General features: G+C 44.5%; 1 protein-coding gene and 1 pseudogene across 1 annotated transcript in view; both read right to left on the bottom strand.

Annotated features, from left to right (window-relative positions):
* Window positions 1-5,023, bottom strand: part of LOC134085692 (noelin-2-like) — a 79,022-nt pseudogene extending 73,999 nt beyond the window's left edge.
* Window positions 1-20,000, bottom strand: part of LOC134086228 (NACHT, LRR and PYD domains-containing protein 12-like) — a gene marked incomplete in the record, with an annotated part of 983,201 nt that overhangs the window by 694,052 nt on the left and 269,149 nt on the right.

The raw sequence follows: 20,000 nt of genomic DNA, 5'->3' as shown, positions 1-20,000 counted from the left end.
GTGTGTGTGTGTGTGTGTGTGTGTTTCTTTGTATGTGTGTGTGTGTTGTTTGTGTGTGCGCGTGTATGTGCTTACATGCAAGTGAGCGAGTGTTTGATAGGTGGACCCAGACAAACCTGTTGACATTTGAAATTGCACTCAAACTTTGAAATCGCACTTAAAACCTTTTTCTAGCTGCTCTAAAATCCCCTTGAAACTGCAACCTCTTGAAAGTTCATGCTTTACAACGGGTGCCCCAGTTTCAGTATTGTTGGGGTCTTTTCCGTCTGTACTGAGAGGACAGGGGAGATACTGACAGGAAGCAAGTGGGAGAGAGAGATGGGTTAGTAATGCCCCGGAGAGGTGGGGTGTGATTGCGAAATGCCCAGGGTTTGACAGAGGGATGGGGTGGGATTAGGAAATGCCCCAGGTTTGACAGAGGGATGGGGTGGGATTAAGAAATGCCCCGGGTTTGACAGAGGGATGGGGTGGGATTGGGAAATGCCCCATGTCGGACAGAGAGATGGGGTGGGATTAGAAAATGCCCCGTGTCGGAGTGCGAGATGGGGTGGGATTAGAAAATGATCCGGGTCGGACTCACACCCGGGTCCCCGTGAGCACTTGGACTCCAATGTGCTTGCGCATGGCATGCTGCTTCAGTTGAATCACAAGGTTCAGTTTCAACTAATGAAATAGCTCCAAGCCAGCGCTGACTCAAGAGCCATTAAGGAGATAATAGCCTGGGCATTTCAAGTATGGCATATCTGCTGCCCAGCCAACTTGGCTGTATACTGCTGTCAGTACTTAGCTCATTTACAGTCGATTCCATTGTAGCGAAGCCTGGTTCCTAGTTTGAAAGACGTTTACGATGGTTGTTATAGTAACCATTCTAAAGAGCACTGATTTGGAACCAAGTGATTAAAACCTTCTCCAAGATCTACTTCATACAGTAGGTGTCCCGATATAGCCTACAGAATGAATGAATTAATCAAATAATGAATAGCCACCCCACCAGCAAATACTCAGAGAAGAGTGTTTCAAGTCTCTGCTGGATACCTCACATTAAATCAAATGTCAAAGCTGAATCTATTGCCAGGCTTTTACACAAAAAAAATAACTTTTATCTCATAGTAGGAACGCACTACCTGTTTCTGCTAGAGTAGGGACATCCCTCGCCATCTTCAAAAAATGTCTGAAAACCCAAAAACTCCTCTCATAGCATTACTTCAGACAATTGCACTCATTGATGCACTTATTAAACACATTAAAAAACACAATAAGTGCATCAAATTGTTGTTAGAAGTGCTCTTAAAAGCTTAAATGGTTTTACCATGCTGTAAGTCGCTTTGGTTAAAAAGCGTCAGCCAAATGTATTGTAATGTAAAAAAATAATGTAATGTAGTTAACACATTGTTATCGAAGGTCTAAGGCTAAGCTGTTTAAAGAAAGTTCCTAAAGGATGACTCAGTCAAAAAGAATAATGAATGTAAAGAGTCTATCACAGCCTCAATTCCCTCATGCCGGAGTGCTACTAAACCCTCATTAACGTACAGATTTACACAACCGACTGCAAGCAAACATACATCTTACAAAGTACTGTAATAATGGGATATACATTATTCATTTGCATACCAAAGTGTTCTGTGCATCCAACTGCTTTCACCTTCTCCACGTTCCACATCTTTTGCATCTCAGCTCATGCTGAGCGTTAAAACAAGCAGAACGGCTGTCATATCGTGACTAGTGAGAAGTGTTAAGAGATAATGTCTGAGCAAATGTGATACCAAACCATGGTAGGTGTGATCTCACTGTGGTACCAGTGAAGTATAACGTGGTGCATTTGACCTTTAACTAGAAAGGATCATCCATCTATCCATCTTTCCATCCTTCCATCCAGTCAATTCATTCATTATTTTTATTCTTTCTGTCTGTCTATCTTTCTCTCACTCACAAAAGGCTGCAAATGTGATACTGAACCACAGGTGTGATCTCACTGTGGTGCAAGTGAAATATGGTGTGATGCATTTGACCTTTACTAGAAAGGATCATCCATCTTTCCATCCATCCATCCATCCATCCATCCATCCATCCATCCATCCATCTTTCCATCCATCCATCCATCCTTCCATCCAGTCTATTCATTCATTCTTTTGTTCCTTTGTCTGTCTACCTTTCCCTCACTCACTCACTCACTCACAAAAGGCTGCAAATGTGATACTGAACCACTGTAGGTGTGATCTCACTGTGGTGCAAGTGAAATATGGTGTGGTGCGTTTGACCTTTACTAGAAAGGATCATCCATCTATCCATCCATCCATCCATCCATCCATCTATCCTTCCAACCAGTCTATTCATTCATTCTTTTGTTCTTTCTGTCTACCCATCTCTCTCTCGCTCACAAACAGCTCTACAAAAGGTCCCCTGGCGCCTTAAGGTGTGTTCTTTGTTGCTCGGCGAGGACCAATTAGCTAATGCAGGCGTTACCGAGCGCGGCGGGCCAGCCTCGGTGACACACAGCAAACAATGTGTCACAACGACGGTTCTCAAGGTTTCCCGAAGCCCATTTGGATCCAGAAAAGACATGCCAATCTGCCAGTGTGCACAAGGAACTGAAGTGTAAAATCAGCAAGCCCAGAAAATTGAAGTGGAACATTGGGATATGTAATTGTGTTTAACTGTCCAAGGGCACCCTATTCACCTCTTTTGTTAGCCAAAGTGAAGGGCGCTTGACTGTAGCTGACTGAGGGGAGTTTTGAGGACCTGGGTGTGAATTTGAAGGTGTGTGTGTGTGTGTGTGTGTGTGTGTGTGTGTGTGTGTGTGTGTGTGTGTGTGTGTGTGTGAAAGTGTTGAGGACATGCGTTGAGAACAAAATCTGTGTTTATTGTGTATTATTATTGCACATTTCTTGGCATCTATTTTCAGTGGAGCACACAGTATGACATGCCCTACAGTATATCCACCTGGTATCCACCTGGACATGCCCTACAGTATATCCATCTACCTCTTTAGTTAGTCACTGCAAGGGCTGAGGGGGCCTTTGTGATGGATAGGAAATACAGCAGAAATAAACTACAATAAAGTTTTGAGGTGTGTGACAAGATACGTTATCAATCCCAAGGCAAGATAAGACGATTTGAGGAATTACAGGGTAAGAGAGAGCAGATGCAAAAGCCTCTAAATGCCAATCTCTGTCAAAATGAGATAACCATGGTGAGTGGATGGTCTCCTGACACAGTATACTTTAATCAAATAATTAGGCCTAAAAACCTGCTACCACCACTCTCTTCTTGGTCTGAAAAAAAATGCACATTTACGTAAAAAGAAAAAGGGGTCAGACCGATTTAAATAGTTTTTGGATTTATAAGTTTAAAGCTACAGAGTTTTGGTCTTCTACTGCATACAATCAGCTGACCTTTGGAGACTACAGCAGTGCTTTAAAGAGAGGACATCGACGTACTGTATGCATACAACTGGTTGTACGTATTGCTTTACAGTAATACATTCAGAACTGCCTTGATTGAGGGAAAAAAGGGACTGATTTTAGTGCCACTGATTTGTTTTCATGGGAAAACAGCAGAAATCATTTCTGAGCATCCTCTTGGTCAAGAGGGATAGTGATATTGTTCTTCACTCGGCGCCTATCAATCGGGTTGTAGACGTGATTACTCAGATAACCAAATAGCAGACACATGAAGCCCAACCATTCACCGTTAAGGACATCACAAGCACCACCACAACACAGCACAACAGCCAGTGCAGCACCGATATCTACTTAGATAGATAGATAGATACAGTAGATAGATAGATTGATAGATACAGTAAATAGATAGATAGATAGATAGATAGATAGATAGATAGATACTGTAGATAAATAGATAGATAGATAGATAGATAGATAGATAGATAGATACTTTATTGATCCCCAAGGGGAAATTCAAGGGATCTCATCACTGAAAACAGAAACAAAACACTCTGATCCGACGTGTCACGGAGGACTTTCTTTTCTGAATGTCCTAAAACTCTCACACACTCCCATAACGTAACGCCCTGCCTGTGTAAAGGCAAACGCAGCGCAAAAGCAAAACGAGCCGTGCAAAAGCCAACACAGTGCAAAGCCACAGAATAACTGATAAAACATAACAGACACACGGCACACAGCGTCCAAGAGGACAGAGGGTGGAAATGCAATTCAGACCAACAGAATGCAACAAGCGCACACACACACACACACACACACACACACACACACATTACAGAGAGAGAGAGAGATAGCAAGAGAGATAGACATGGTATACACATACACACACATTACAGAGAGAGAGAGAGATCGACATGGTATACACACACACAAACACACACACACACACACACATTACAGAGAGACAGAGAGAGAAAAATTTACATGGTATACACACACACAAACACACACACACACACACACACACACACACACACACATTACAGAGAGAGAGAGATAGCAAGAGAGATAGACATGGTATACACATACACATACTGTACACACACATTACAGAGAGAGAGAGAGAGAGAGATTGACATGGTATACACACACACAAACACACACACACACATTACAGAGAGACAGAGAGAGAGAGAGATTGACATGGTATACACACACACAAACACACACACACACACATTACAGAGAGAGAGAGAGATAGCAAGAGAGATAGACATGGTATACACATACACATACACACACATTACAGAGAGACAGAGAGAGAAAGATTGACATGGTATACACACACACAAACACACACATTACAGAGAGAGAGCACGAGTGAGAGAGAGAGAGGTGGTACACACACACACACACACACACACACTGTACATACGCTGATGATTCTCTCGGAGGTGCCGCTGTGGGCGACGGTCTCGTTGAGGCCGACGAGCGAGGGCAGCGTCTGGGACATCCAGTTGGTCACCATGGCCATGGTGCTGAGCACCGCGCCGATCTTCAGCATGGGCACACTCATCTTCCTCACTCACTCACGCACGCCCGCCGACGCTGCCCGCTGCCCGCACCAAACAAAAATGACCACCCTCACCACCACCCACCACCAGCAACTACCGCCTCGACTCGACTCCAAAAATACAGACGAGAGAGAAAGGAGTCCTCGAAAACTCCAAACCAAATGTCCCCGTAGTGCCTTCTCTAACAAGAATGACCACCCCTAGCACCACCTCGACTCGACTCGACTCCAAAAATACAGACGAGAGAGAAAGGAGTCCTCGAAAGTCCAACCAAATGTCCCCGTAGTGCCTTCTTTAACAAGAATGACCACCCCCACCACCCACCAACACCAACACCACCACCTCGACTCGACTCCAAAAATGCAGACGAGAGAGAAAGCCTTCGAGTCCTCGAAAACTCCAAACCAAATGTCCCCGTAGTGCCTTCTTTCCACACAGCCAAATAATAATAAAAAAAAACAATGTCCCAGATGGAAATATGTGCTCACAAAAAAATTCCTAAAAATAGTTAGCTTGTGTCTTCGCTCCTTCGCTGTTTTCGTTTCCCTAAAACTAAATCAGGATTTTCCGTATTTCCATTTTCTTCTCCTTTATTCTTGGAAGACCCCGAAGTTGAAGAGGCACCGGTTCCGTTTCTCCTCTACTCTCCTCTGCTCCCTAAGAACCACCAGACTCCTGAAACTTTCCCTCTGTGAAATAAACGGCTCGAGGGGGGTGGAAAAACAAAAAAGAGAGAGAGAGAGAGAGAGAGTCGAAAACTCGAGATGCCGAGCCGAGCGATGTCCAAGATCTAGCGAGTCGGCGTCGGTGTCCTCTGCCTCCTCCTCCTCCTCTTCCTCCTCGGAGTGCTGGGCTTTTCAGGCTGCCTGACTGGCCGCCTGGCTCGCTGGCATCGCTGCGTTGCTGCTTCGCTGCTTCGCTTCGTGTTCTGAACGGCAGCTGCAGAGGCTGCTCGCCCGAGTATCAGCGGAGAGACACCATCGTCAGAAATTCCCCTCCTCTCCCTTTTTTTCCTTCCTTCTCCTCCTCTTCCTCCTCCTTCTTCTTCTTCTCCTCTCTCTTTCGCTCACTCTCTACCTCTCTCACTCTGTTCCCCTGTGCTATCTATCTCTCTCTCTCCCTCTCTCTCACTCTCCCTACGATGTCTCCTTCCTCGACCACAGCTCAAGACAGAAATAGAGAGAAAGAGAGACGGTTAGAGAGAGAGAGAGAGAGAGAGAGAGAGAGAGAGAGAGAGAGAAACAAGCCCGAGACACAGCCTCTCTTTCTCAGCAGCGAGAACGGAGAGATAGAGGGAGAGGAGGAATGGAGGGAGGGAGGAAGGGAGAGAGGGACAGAGGAGGAGGAGGAGGATGCAGCTCAACAGCAACAGGAGGGAGAATGGCAGTAAGTTGATGGGGGGATGAAAAGGAGGAGGAAAAAAGAGGAGTGGAAAAAAAGGGGGAGATGGAAGAAAGAGAGGAAGAGAGAAGAGAGAGAGAGAGAAAACAAACGTATCGATAAGAAAAAGACAAGATGTCTTGTGTGTGTGAATGGGGGAGAGGGGAGAAAAAAGGGATGGAGAGAGTGAGAGAAAAGAGTGCGAGAACGAGAGAGCAGGAGAGAGAGAGAGAGAGTGAGAGCGAGCGAGAGAGCAACCGAGTAGTTGGATGAGATGGAGGTCTGGTCTGATTCCTGCAGGCAGACACTGAGACACACGCGCAGCGGAGCTGGCTCTTAAATACAAACAGACACACACACACACACACACACACACACACACACACACACACTCCCTCTCTCTTCCACACACACACACTCCCTCCCTCTCTCTCACACACAGTCCCACTCTCTCTCTCACTCCATCTTACACACTCTCTCTCCTTCTCTCTCTCATGCACACATACAAAAACAAACACACTCTCTCTCTCTGCCCTCTGAAATTCTGTCCTAGTCTAGTGCTAGTCTCCTGTCTCTTCTCCCCCCTCCTCTCTCTCTCTCTCTCTATCCCCCCATAAATCCTCTCCTCCATGCTGTATGACCCTCTATCCACCTCTCCTGCTCTGCTTACTCCAGGATGGTGGTCTTTCTCTTTTATTCACTCCTTCATCCTCTGCTTCCTGTTGCAATCACTCCCCTCGGGTGCCAGCTCTCTCTCTCTCTCTCTTTCTCTCCCCCTCTCCCTCCATCCCTCTCTCTCTCCCTCCATCCCTCCTCTCTTCCAAATCCCCCTCCTTTGCATTCTTCTCTCTCTCTCTCTCTCTCTCCTGCAGACTGAGTCAGTGCATTTACATCACAATGGCAATGTAGTTAAATGGCTCTATGGGCTTTTCATTCCCTCCCAATATGATTACATGGCACCACTGCAGGTCCACACCGTGGAGAAACAAACCAGTGGGGTGCAAGTGCGCCACCTAGTGGTGCATCCACTGGGAAAGATCTGTTTGGTGGAGAGACACTGCCACCTGCTGGGTAAAAGTTGGTACTGCAGAATGTTGTATCCTGGCAGTATGTATACCACTGCGCCGATGCTAGACGCACAGACACAGACACACAGACACAGACACAGACACACACACACACACACACACACACACACACACAACCACACAACCACACAACCAACCACTCACACACACACACACACACACACACACAGACACACACACAAAATTACCGCCCACTCATTAAATCTGATAGCGTAGCCCACCTCCTCTGAGATAAAGATGATGACACAAAAGCTGACACTCATCCAGTTATTCACAGCATAGGCAGACGCACACACACACACACACACACACACACACACACACACACACACACACACACACACACACACACACACACACGCATGCACGCACGCACGCACACACACGCACGCGCGCACACATACACACACACACACACATTGACAGGAGAAACTGATCTTGAAAACAGATCATCTTGTGAGCAACATAATTATCATAATATTTGCAATTCACATAAAGCTAAAAATATTTCCTTTAGCCACAATCAACAATCATGACACGAAGACACAAACACACACACACACACACACACACACACACACACACACACACACACACACACACACACAAATACACCAGTCAGACAAATTAACTACAGTAGACACCATTTAAACATGCAAATTTAGTGACTAATAAATTGCTTCCTCTGAATGTCGCTTTACCACAATTATACAAACACTCTTGAAATATGAAAGGATATCTTTATTATTTATCATTTTTAAAAAATATGAAAGGGTATCTCTTTAATGTATCATTTTTTAAAAAATATGAAAGGACATCTTTTTATTTATATATTTTCTTTAAATATGAAAGGACATCATTTTTATTTTTTTTTCAAATATGAAAGAATATATTTTTAATGTATATTTTTTTATTTGGGATATAAATAAATAAATATAAAAGGATAACTTTTTATTTAACTTTTATACTTGAAAAAAAATGTTTTTCCTTCTTCTCTGTTTTCGTTTTTTATCAAATATTTTTTTGTCTTTGCTTGCCCAACTGTAAATGTCATGTTCTCAGATAATTGAGCAATGGACTTAAAGGGACACTTCACCGATAAGCATTAAGCTTTGTATCTTTAGAAAACCAGTCATGTTTTTGAATGGTCGTGCATCATTCCCTCAGTCTGCCTTGAAACCATACGTTACCTGTTTTCAGCGGGGCGGGCTGGGGAACGATCTGGCAGAGCTTGTCACTAAAAATCAGGCTTGTAAACAGGCTATAGGTTGCCACAGTGCCACTTTGGACAATAATATCTGACTGTAGACAATGCTGCAGTGCCACAAACATATTGCAACCACCAATCTGCCACGTTGATCTACCACAGCAGATATAGTTTGCACGTGGTCCAGCAAACTGTAAGTAAGCTTACTTCTTACATCTGTGAAAGCAAGGAAAACACTTCAATGGTATTATCCATTTACATTAAGATATTGCCATAGACTGACAAAGACTTTGCAAAGTGCTAGCTTGCAAGTCTCCTGTCCTGTTCAGAGTCTATAGCAACCATTTCTAAAAACTGCCCAAGGTGTGCCAATGAAAAGTATATTACCGTCAAGCACATACAGGGGAAACTTTTTTTCTGTGGGGGCCACATTAACGTTCCAGACTATAACACTATTTTTTTTTACTGAAACAATCAACAAAGTACCAGATGCAGAAATGTTATTAATTTCCAAAAAATATATGGGGTGCTGGAGCAAAAGCAGGGTCCAAGTGCCTACAGGTTCGATCCCAACCCAAAGTAACTGGTTAGGCCTGATCATTGATTTCAAAGTTAATGCAAAGACTATCCACCTTATTCCTTAACCCGGAAATATGTATCGTTCTGATACTGTTTTCAACTTCCGTTCATTCTGTTTACATGTGCATTCTCGGTAGCTAACTAGAATATGCTTCAACTTAGATTTCTTTCGAAATGCTGACAATTCTGCCCTCAGCATGGATATATTACATCATATATAACCGATATAAAATAGAAAAGTTTACTTTTATATGCGTTATGATATGTTAAGCACTGTCAACCATCACGTTAAAATAGATACAATGCAGCTTCGCCGGAAATAGATAACCGTTTTCGGTGTCACGGTGACCCCAATTGTTGGCTGTGGAATATCGTGAATAAACCCATCATGATACGAGCCTTTTATCCGCTAGATAAGTGTATTCCCATTATACTAAATGGCAATAATGATACATGTATGTGGTTGAAAATATACTTATCAAAGAAATGTGTGTTTTTGGGCAGTGCTGAAAATCCAGGGTGGAAGGCTGGTCAGGTGATGAATGGTTTCTTACACATCTCGTATTCCATTACTTTTCCTGGTATTTTTAGTCTCTGTCGCGCTGTCGCGGTATAATTTCAATGTTAACATGAAGATAGTTGTGGCAGATACGTAGATATTGTTTCAAAGTCGTAATTTGGATAATGTGACAACACTACATCTGACTACCCAAATAAGCCTGGCCAGCGGCAGCTCCCATTTCTATGATGTATTCCATTTGATTATTCCAGAAGTTTTCAAACTTTTCTATAATCTGCTTACTGGCTAGCCTCCATTCCTCTGTCCTGACAGCACACACAGGCACACGCGCACAAACTGCACACGCGCGCGCGCGCACACACACACACACACACACACACACACACACACACACTGCACACTACACATGCGCACACACACACACACACACACACACACACACACACACACACACACACACACACACACTGCACACTACACATGCGCACACACACACACACACACACACACACACACACACACACACTGCACACTACACATGCGCACACGCGCACACACACACACACACACACACACACACACACACACACACACCATGCAAACCCGAAAAGCGCCACTGACTGTATCTGTATCACTCCTCCTCTCTGTGTTATCTGATTCTTTGTGTGTGTGTGTGTGTGTGTGTGTGTGTGTGTGTGTGTGTGTGTGTGTGCGCATGTGTAGGGTGTAGTGTGTGTGTGTGTGTGTGTGTGTGTAGCGTGCAGTGTGTGTGTGTGTGTGTGTTTTGTGTGTTTGTGTGTGTGTGTGTGTGTGTGTGTGTACTGTATGTGTGTGTCGTGTGGGTGTAATCTGTGTGTATTAAGGCAGATTCAGCTGTTTGTATGGAAAACCCCTCTTGTGCAGCCCACTGACTTCACTCATTGAAATTCAAAGCAGACCTGAAAATCCGCCAGAAACACAGCCTGCCCCCTATGGTACACTTACAGACAGAGTACACATAACATAAGACTGGATCATATTCAAACCACACAATATACCACACATACCATAATACTATCACATTCAAACCACATAATTAGCCACATGCTATGTTATGTTACATAATACTTTAGGCGGTTTGTCCCTACAACAAGGTCTTTATGATGTTTGCCCAATATTTTTGACCAAAAAAATCACTTAGCAGAGACAAAAAAAAGGTATGTTGTGATATTCACACAGGTATATTATATACACAGGTATGTAAAGCAGTTTTGCCATAGAGCACAATGGCTCTGTGCATCCCCAGTATATTATATACACAGGTATGTAAAGCAGTTTTGCCATAGAGCACAATGGCTCTGTACATCCCCAGTATATTATACAGGTATGTAAAGCAGTTTTGCCATAGAGCACAATGGCTCTGTACATCCCCAGTATATTATATACACAGGTATGTAAAGCAGTTTTGCCACAGAGCACAATGGCTCTGTGCATCCCCAGTATATTATATACACAGGTATGTAAAGCAGTTTTGCCACAGAGCACAATGGCTCTGTGCATCCCCAGTATATTATATACACAGGTATGTAAAGCAGTTTTGCCACAGAGCACAATGGCTCTGTGCATCCTCAGTTTCTCCAGCGTGACCCTCTTCATCCACATTACTGATGCCATTATGGCGGCCATATTTAGAATGCACAGAATTCCTCTCGGAATGAAGTCACAGGACCTTTTTGCTCTTTTCGTCTCTGAAGTGGACACTTGCGTCAATGGCCAGGTTACTGCGAGATGGGGAGGCAGTGACCCCCCACACACACACACACACACAGACACACACACACACCACAGATACACACACACACCACAGAAACACACACACAGATACACACACAGACACACACACACCACAGATACACACACACACACACACACACACACACAGACACCACAGAAACACACACACACACACACACACACACACACACACACACACACACACACACACACACACACACACACACACACACACACACGCTCTAGCTGCATCTCTCCTATTAAAATTAGGATTGCACAGCATAATGCTATGCTATACTCTGACTTACAAACTTTTTCTCTTAGGCTTAGGCTGTTTCTCTAACTTGAAGATCCTCGAGGATTCTTCCATGGTAAAACTGCCGAGTCCTGCCGAGTCAGATCCTTTAAAGGTGAGGCAAGGCTTCTTCTTAGCCTTCGGAAAACACACAATGGAACAACAGACTGGCGAGTGTGCAGGAAACTACAGGTGTGCGTTATTGAAAATCATGCCTTCTGCCCGCTTCTTTTAGAAAAACAACAAATGCACCATTGTCATTCTACCACGTCAACAACCTAATTCCTACACGTTTGATTTGTTTGCTAAAATAAGCCACAAACCATTAACCGCAAAATCGTGAAGACAAGAGAAAAGTTTACTAATTAGCACGATTTCGCTCTCAGGGGAAGAGGTTTAAATACCCTTACTTCATAAAAGCTACTTTATACAGTGACGATAGACCAATGCTTACATTTTAATACATAGAGAAATGCCTTTTTAGTACAGCTTATGTACACAGGATTGTGGATGGATGCTCCAAGTATGCTGAGGAAACACACACGCATCTTCAAACATTCTGAAAAATTAAGGACTTTTTCTTTGGTAGAATTCGATGGATGCTTGACATTGGAAAGTCATTTGAGGTGACTCGATAACGTAAATCCTTCAAATAGCATCCTTGAAGGATCCCTCCTCGAGTTTGAGAAATGGTGCATCTCTCCATCAAACTTGCTCAGGCACACTTTCAATTTCACTTTGAATATGACCTTCACCAGGGCAAAGGTCACTGTATATAAAAAGTTACATTCACATGCCTTTCTCAATACTCAAGGTCGCTTAAATGAAACTTCACTAGGCCAAAAGTTACTGAATATGTATGACCTTCACTACAAAGGTTACTGAAGATGACCTTCACTAGGACAAAGGTTACTGAATATGACCAGTCTACAAATCTAGACGCACTCTAGCGGCAGCAAATAGTAACTCTCTGTTTGGTTTTGCGAGCTGGAAAAATCAAACTTCTATCAGGTCAATCACATCGTGTACAGAATCGACGGGCTTAACATACAGTAATTACGACTGACCTACGACCATAAGTTGCGACCGTTAAGCATGAATTCCCCATCCTGCTACTTGAAAACAAGAAGACGATTGGTTGTAGCGCTATACTATTGCGTGGAGAGGGAATTTTGAAAGACAACCGCTTATCCCAGTCCTCCGATTGAGCCCTGCCTGTGGGGAGTTCCCAGACCCTAATGTACATCTTGATGTGGGTCTGGATTGTCAGGCTAGGATATGACCATCACTAGGACAAAATGTACTGAATATGACCTTCACTAGGACAAAGTTTACTGAATATGACCTTCACTAGGACAAAGTTTACTGAATATGACCTTCACTAGGCCAAAGGTTACTAAATATGACCTTCACTACGGCAACAATTATTGAATATGACCTTCACTTGGGTATCTCTTCCTCTTGAGCATCTTACGGGCTAGAAGATCAGATGTGACTGACAGACATACCATACGTCCAAGTACAGCCAGCCACCATACTGCTTTAACTGCGGCCAATAAAACAAGCGCAGGATGCGAACAAAACAAGACATTTCAGCATGTCATCTTGGAAAACACAAATTATTACACACTCAGACACTCTTACAATTTAGACCAGAAAACACATTAGCGATACTTTACAATTGAAATGATTTATACTGTAGTTGCATTCCAAAATTGAATGAGTATGCTGAACCAGTAAATGGCCATGCCACAGAGATAGTGTTTCATGACAGTTCCAGTCGTAAACACACAATATGTCGAAATATGGCAAATAATGTCATTATTACTGTATCTAGGTTCTACTTCTACTTCTGATAATGCATGTGTTATGGATTCACTCTATGTTGTCGTGGTAGTTGGTTGTTGTTTCTGTTGTCATTCATGGAACACCACATGGCCTGCTGAACATGTGGTGAACTGAACTGAACTAGAGAAACGTCTCTGTCTGTGACTTTCTAATCACAACTCCCTGTGCGAGAAATTGCAAGACACTCAAAGCAACACAACACAGTTATTTTACCTTAAAATAACATCCTCTTTAGTCCTTGTGACATTACCAATGTACACCTGGAATGGCTGCACTGTGCAATGTTGTTGTGTGTAGGAGCAGGAGCCTTTTTGTCACAGTTGTTTGTCACACATATGTGGTACCCACTTTGGTTGTAAATGTGCACCCGTATATTGGCAATCGACCAAAAGGAGATACCTACAATATGTTTGCAGCATGACACTTGCAAAGGCATAGAGTGAAAACGATGCCACAACATAATGACTCAGTGTAGGCAGAGGGAGAAAGGTAGGCAGAAGGTGTCTGAATGTGTGTGTGTGTGTGTGTGTGTGTGTGTGTGTGTGTGTGTGTGTGTGTGTGTGTGTGTGTGTGTGTGTGTGTGTGTGTGTGAGTGTGAGTGTGAGTGTGTGTGAGTGTGCGTGCGTGTGTGTGTGTGTGTGTGTGTGTGTGTTTTATAAGGCTGTGCATTTAATCTGTATTTTTGTTTTTGTTTTTTAATGAGATAGATACATTGATAGCTGGATAAATTGAGATAGATAGATAGATAGGCAGACAGATGGATGGATAGATGGATGGATGGATGGATAGATAGATAGATGTAGCCTCTTCCCCTCTACACCTCTATCACTCATGTTGTCCTCATCCCTCACCCACTCACCTTTCTCTCCTGTCATATCTCGCTCCCTCTCTCTCTCTGTCACCATCACCCTCACTCAACCACTTCAGAAGGCTGCTCCATCTCTCTACCTCTCCACACCACCTCTCTCTTGCTCTCTCTCTCTCTTACTCACTCTCTCTCTCTCTTACTCACTCTCTCTCATCCCATATCTTTGTTTGTATTTGCTCTCGATGAAAAACGACTAACAAAAAAAAACCCATCGCCCTTTTAGTACTGTAAATGCACTGTTAGACTGAATTATTTAAGATCCACATAGTAAAGAAAGATAGCCCAAGTGGAGGAGAGAGATAGAGAGAAGTAATTTATCATGGCTGTGGAGGTTTTATTTGTTTTACACAGTTAAAATACATGGCAGCTAATGAATTATTGAGGACAACTGACATTAAAACCATATTAAATCAAATGCTTAAGGGCAAAAGCAAAGAGCAAGGTGAACCTATTGAGCCACTCGCGTTTTTTTTATCCCATTTTTTGAAGGATGTTCAATTGTTAATGGACCTGGCTATTCGACGCATATCCGTCCTTAACGGCACAGTATCTGTTCCGAGGGGTTGTAGCAAAAAGTCTGTTATGGGATCACGCCAGACGCGGTACATTAATATTTCACCCAACAACACTTTCGACAAAAGTCATCGCTCCGGTGAGTCTCTCCATCAGCCGTTGGAGAGAGAGTGCAAGTTTGTGGGAGCCGCTGTTTAATCGGGCTGAAACGTCCCCTTATGCAGCCCAACTTCACGCAAAGAAATATGGTTACTTCAGCAAAAGTAAAAACGTAGTAGGCCAGGCTATAACCTACAATTGAATGCATAACAGAAATTGTTGAAGCCTGCACCTTGTGATTAAAGATGTAACTTTGTGTTTTTTGTCGGTTACAGTTTCAAACTTCGCCGAAGCCTATTGGCTAAAGTGAATAATTCACCAAAGGAACTCTATAACATCACAGTCGTTGGCTACACCAACTACAGTGTGGCACACGGTACCCAGCTGAATTAGCCATATTAGATGTTTTGCACCCAGGTCAGGTGCTTTGCCATTGATCTTACCTCACAGACCACACGGGTTAGGATGAGAAGAAAGATGCCTCCGTGGAACCGCATCTTCATGAATTCTCACAACAGATAGGCAGTCAGCTGATTTTGTTAAGTTAGTCCTCCGCCAAGCCGAGTCGTGGACTTTTAGACGACAGGGTAGCCTTGGCTCGTCACGGGCAACTTCACTCGCTGGATCAACTCCATCTCTGGGAATAAGAAGAGACGAATTGACGACGAGGAGGAGGAGAGCGAATCCGCACTCCGTACGGGTCCTCCGGACAACTTGGATTCCCGGCTGCAGGACGTGACAACGTGAGAATGCGGACGGCAGCGTCTCGGCGTAACGAGGGTTTGCATTTGAATAAGCCTACGCCGCCCTCGAGTGGTTATCAATTTCCATAAGCTTACGGCTACGGCTACGGCGAGCGAGGGGGCTTTGTAACCGGGAAGGGGGAGTGGCAGAGAGAGAGAGAGAGAGAGAGAGAGAGAGAGAGAGAGAGAGAGAGAGAGAGAGAGAGAGAGAGGTGCAGAAGCTAAGCAGGTGCATTGTGTAAGCTGTGCGCGCGCTTCAGTGGCTTCCATAGAAATTAATAGGCGAGTGTTCTGTGTGCTGCATGTGTCATCAGCCGACCGTAGGCGGAGAACTTAACCGATTAATTACTTCTCCTTTTGGGTGGCCATGGTGGTTCCCCCACCTCTCTCTCTCTCTCTCTCTCTCTCTCTCTCTCTCTCTCTCACACACACACACACACACACACACACACACACACACGAAGGAAAAAAACACATAGACACAAATTGACATATAGGGAGATCTATGTGTGTGTTTGAGAGTGGAAATGGGGGGGCGTATGTGTGTGAAAGAGAGAGAGAGAGGTACCGGTAACTGTCTGGTCTGTCCGTGAGAAGTGAGAAGCCTATGTAGGCTACACTAAATATGCAATACTGGAGGTCTACGTGTAGACCATATGCTTCATATAATACTACATAACAATCATTTGTCAGCACAGCAGTATTTGCTGAGATTCTCAGTCAGTAATAATTCTGCAGTGATGTCTCTACCAAACTGTACCATACACTACTAGCCTGGCAAGCCAAACTATACAGAAATGTATAGGGTGTGTCTAGATTTCTAGTAGGCCTATACACTACAGTATTTCTGTACATACTGTAGCTAATGTATGGTATGGAGCGGATATATGTGCGTATTACTCCAGATACACACTCATGACGTATGTGCGTACAGTATGTATTCGGAATAGTGGGTGTATCTGCTGTAGATTGTTCAGCAGAAGATCCCTGAAATCAACCAGCAGGACTGAGCCCTTACTAAGCCCCCGGGGAGAACTTTACGGAAAGAAAAAAAATAAAATAAAAGAGAAAACACACACACACACACCACACACACCACACACCCCACACTCTCTCTCTCTCTCCCTCTCTCTCCCTCTCTCTCCAGCTTACACTGCATAAAACCATACTTCTCCTCCTGTCAGCGCAAATGTGCATTTTTGAAGAGGTGGATGGAGGGTGGAGGATGGTGAGGGGGTGGGGGGGACGTCCGGGGGGGTGGGGGTTGGGGGGGGGGGTTATGGAGGGGGTGAAGACGCGGGGCAGTTGAGGGTGAGGAAATCAAAGGTTGGATGGGGGATGTGAGAGCTAGGGAGATGGAGAGAATGCATGGAAGGCAGAGAAAGGAGAGAGAGAGGGAGGGAATAGTCCTGTGCTGTGCAGGATGAGTGCAGTGTAACAGTGTAAGGGCAGAAGGAGGGGTTGTGGGGGAGGAGAGGAAATAATGAGAGGAGAGGAAGAGGGAGAGAACACATGAAGACACGGTCAAGAGACGACAGGTCGGAGGAGGGGATGGACAGAATACATGGAAAGGGTGGGGAGGGAGGGGTGTATAAAGTGAATTTACTATTCAACATTTTCTATCTTTCTTTCTTCATTCTTTATAATTACACCACTGCTTGGTTGAATTTGCTAAAGTGACGCAGTCTTTATTTAGTCATTTCATAATTTAACATTCAGATATTTACACCTGAGGTGTAACTGCCACTCCACTACCATTTCCTGTGTATTAGCCGCATTGTGTAGTATACACAACAGGACAGTGTCTTATGCAAGTTTAAAGAAACAAAACCATATCAATACCATATTAACAAGTTAAAAGAAACAAAACCATATTAACACCATATAAACTGCCCCTATATTAACCTCATAGCTGAAGAAATTGGCAAAATCAATGTATAAGCCGCGGATTAATAGTTGGGAAATGACGGTAAACACATTGTGGCTGCATAACCACCTCAGACGCGTGCTAACTTCTGATATCCGTGCCATCCACTGTCCCTTTCATCGCTTGTTGTGCGGTCACTCAGCATGTCACTGGACAGAGAGAATTGAGAATTGAGTTGAGCATCGTGTAATGGCAAATGGTAAACGGACTGCATTTATTTAGCTTTTTCACTCCTCTGAGGACTCAGTGTACATGACTCATATTCACACACACGCGCGCACGCACGCACGCACGCACGCACGCACGCACGCACGCACACACACACACACACACACACACACAAACACAAACACACACACGCACACACACACACTCATGCACCAACAGTAAAGGCTGGCATGCAAAGCACCAACCTGACCAACCTCAACCAACTCTATAATTTCATGCCTCACACACACACACACACACACACACACACACACACACACACACACACACACTCATGCACCAACAGGGTAGGCTGGCATGCCAAGCACCAGCCTGTACATCGGGAGCAGTTTGCAGTTTGTTGCTCCTCTACAGCACCAGCCTGTACATTCCTTCTCTCCATCTACAGTATCTATCTATCTTTCTATCTATCTATCTATCTATCTACTGTAAAAATACAATTTATATTGGCAAAGCATTTCTTATATGTATTTATCTATCTACAGTATCACATACTGCATGCCAAGCACCAGCCTGTACATCGGGAGCAGTTTGGGTTTCAAGGACACCTCAACAGGACCAGGAAGGGGTCAGTCGCGTTCCAACCAGCCAGCCTTCCGGTTGCTAGACAACGCCTCCTCTACAGTACCTCCTGAACCAGTGGCAGTGGCACTATTTATGTGACAAATACAAATGAAGAGTTATTTATTTTCCAAAACACTATATCCACCATTTTAATGAATTTTCATTAATATTTGTTTTTTTTACATTTTGTTTTCAAGTAATTTCAGTGCAAATGCAATTGGGTTATGTTTAGTTGATTTATCTTTACTCAATCAAAACAAAACAACGGCATTTTTTATTGATATTACATGAAATACACTATTAAATAACATGACTTTTGAACGTTTTCCAAAATGGATTGATAGCATTTTGAAAAAGAGCTCTTCAAATCCTTAAATCTTTGAGGGAATCCTTGAATGCCGTACAGTACAGTACAGTACGGGGGGATAGACAGTGGGTAGTGCGTGAGCTATGGGAAGGGGGGAGGATGGGATAGAGTGGTTCGTGCAGGAAGACTCCTGATGACCCTGTCGAGGTGTCCTTGAGCAAGACACTCAACCCAAAACTGCTCCCTGTGTGCAGATTGAATGCTGTAAAGTATTGGGGATAGTCACGGGAGGCGAGGGGTGTGGGGGGGAGGGGGGAGAGTGCTGTGATGGGCTGGATGGACAACTGCAGGTGTGGGATGGGGGTGTGGGAATATAGAATGTGGGGATGTAGGGTGTGGAGATGTGGGCTGGTGTGGGATGGGGTGTGTGAGATGTGGGGTATTGGGGGTGTGGAATGTGGAATGTGGAGATGTTGGATGTGAGGGGATGTGGGGTATGGGGGGTGTGTGGGATGTGGAGATGTTGGATGTGAGGGGGTGTGGGGTATGGGGGGTGTGGAATGTGGAGATGTTGGATGTGAGGGGATGTGGGGTGTGGGGGGTGTGGCATGTGGAGATGTTGGATGTGAGGGGGTGTGGTGTATGGGGAATGTGGGATGTGGAGATGTTGGATGTGAGGGGATGTGGGGTGTGAGGGGGTGTGGGGGGTGTGGCATGTGGAGATGTTGGATGTGAGGGGATGTGGGGTATGGGGGTGTGGGATGTGGAGATGTTGGATGTGAGGGGATGTGGGGTATGGGGGTGTGGAATGTGGAGATGTTGGATGTGAGGGGGTGTGGGGTATGGGGGTGTGGAATGTGGAGATGTTGGATGTGAGGGGGTGTGGGGTATGGGGAGTGTGTGGGATGTGGAGATGTTGGATGTGAGGGGGTGTGGGATGTGGAGATGTTGGATGTGAGGGGATGTGGGGTATGGGGATGGGGGGTGTGGGATGAGGAGATGTTGGATGTGAGGGGATGTGGAGGTATGGGGGGTGTGTGGGATGTGGAGGTATGGGGATGGTGTGTAGACTGGAGAGGATCTGAAGGA

The sequence above is a fragment of the Sardina pilchardus genome, chromosome 1 (assembly GCF_963854185.1).
Source record: "Sardina pilchardus chromosome 1, fSarPil1.1, whole genome shotgun sequence".
Classification (NCBI taxonomy): domain Eukaryota; kingdom Metazoa; phylum Chordata; class Actinopteri; order Clupeiformes; family Clupeidae; genus Sardina; species Sardina pilchardus.
The sequence above is the reverse complement of the archived record's forward strand: the minus strand, read 5'-3'. Positions and strand labels throughout refer to the sequence as shown.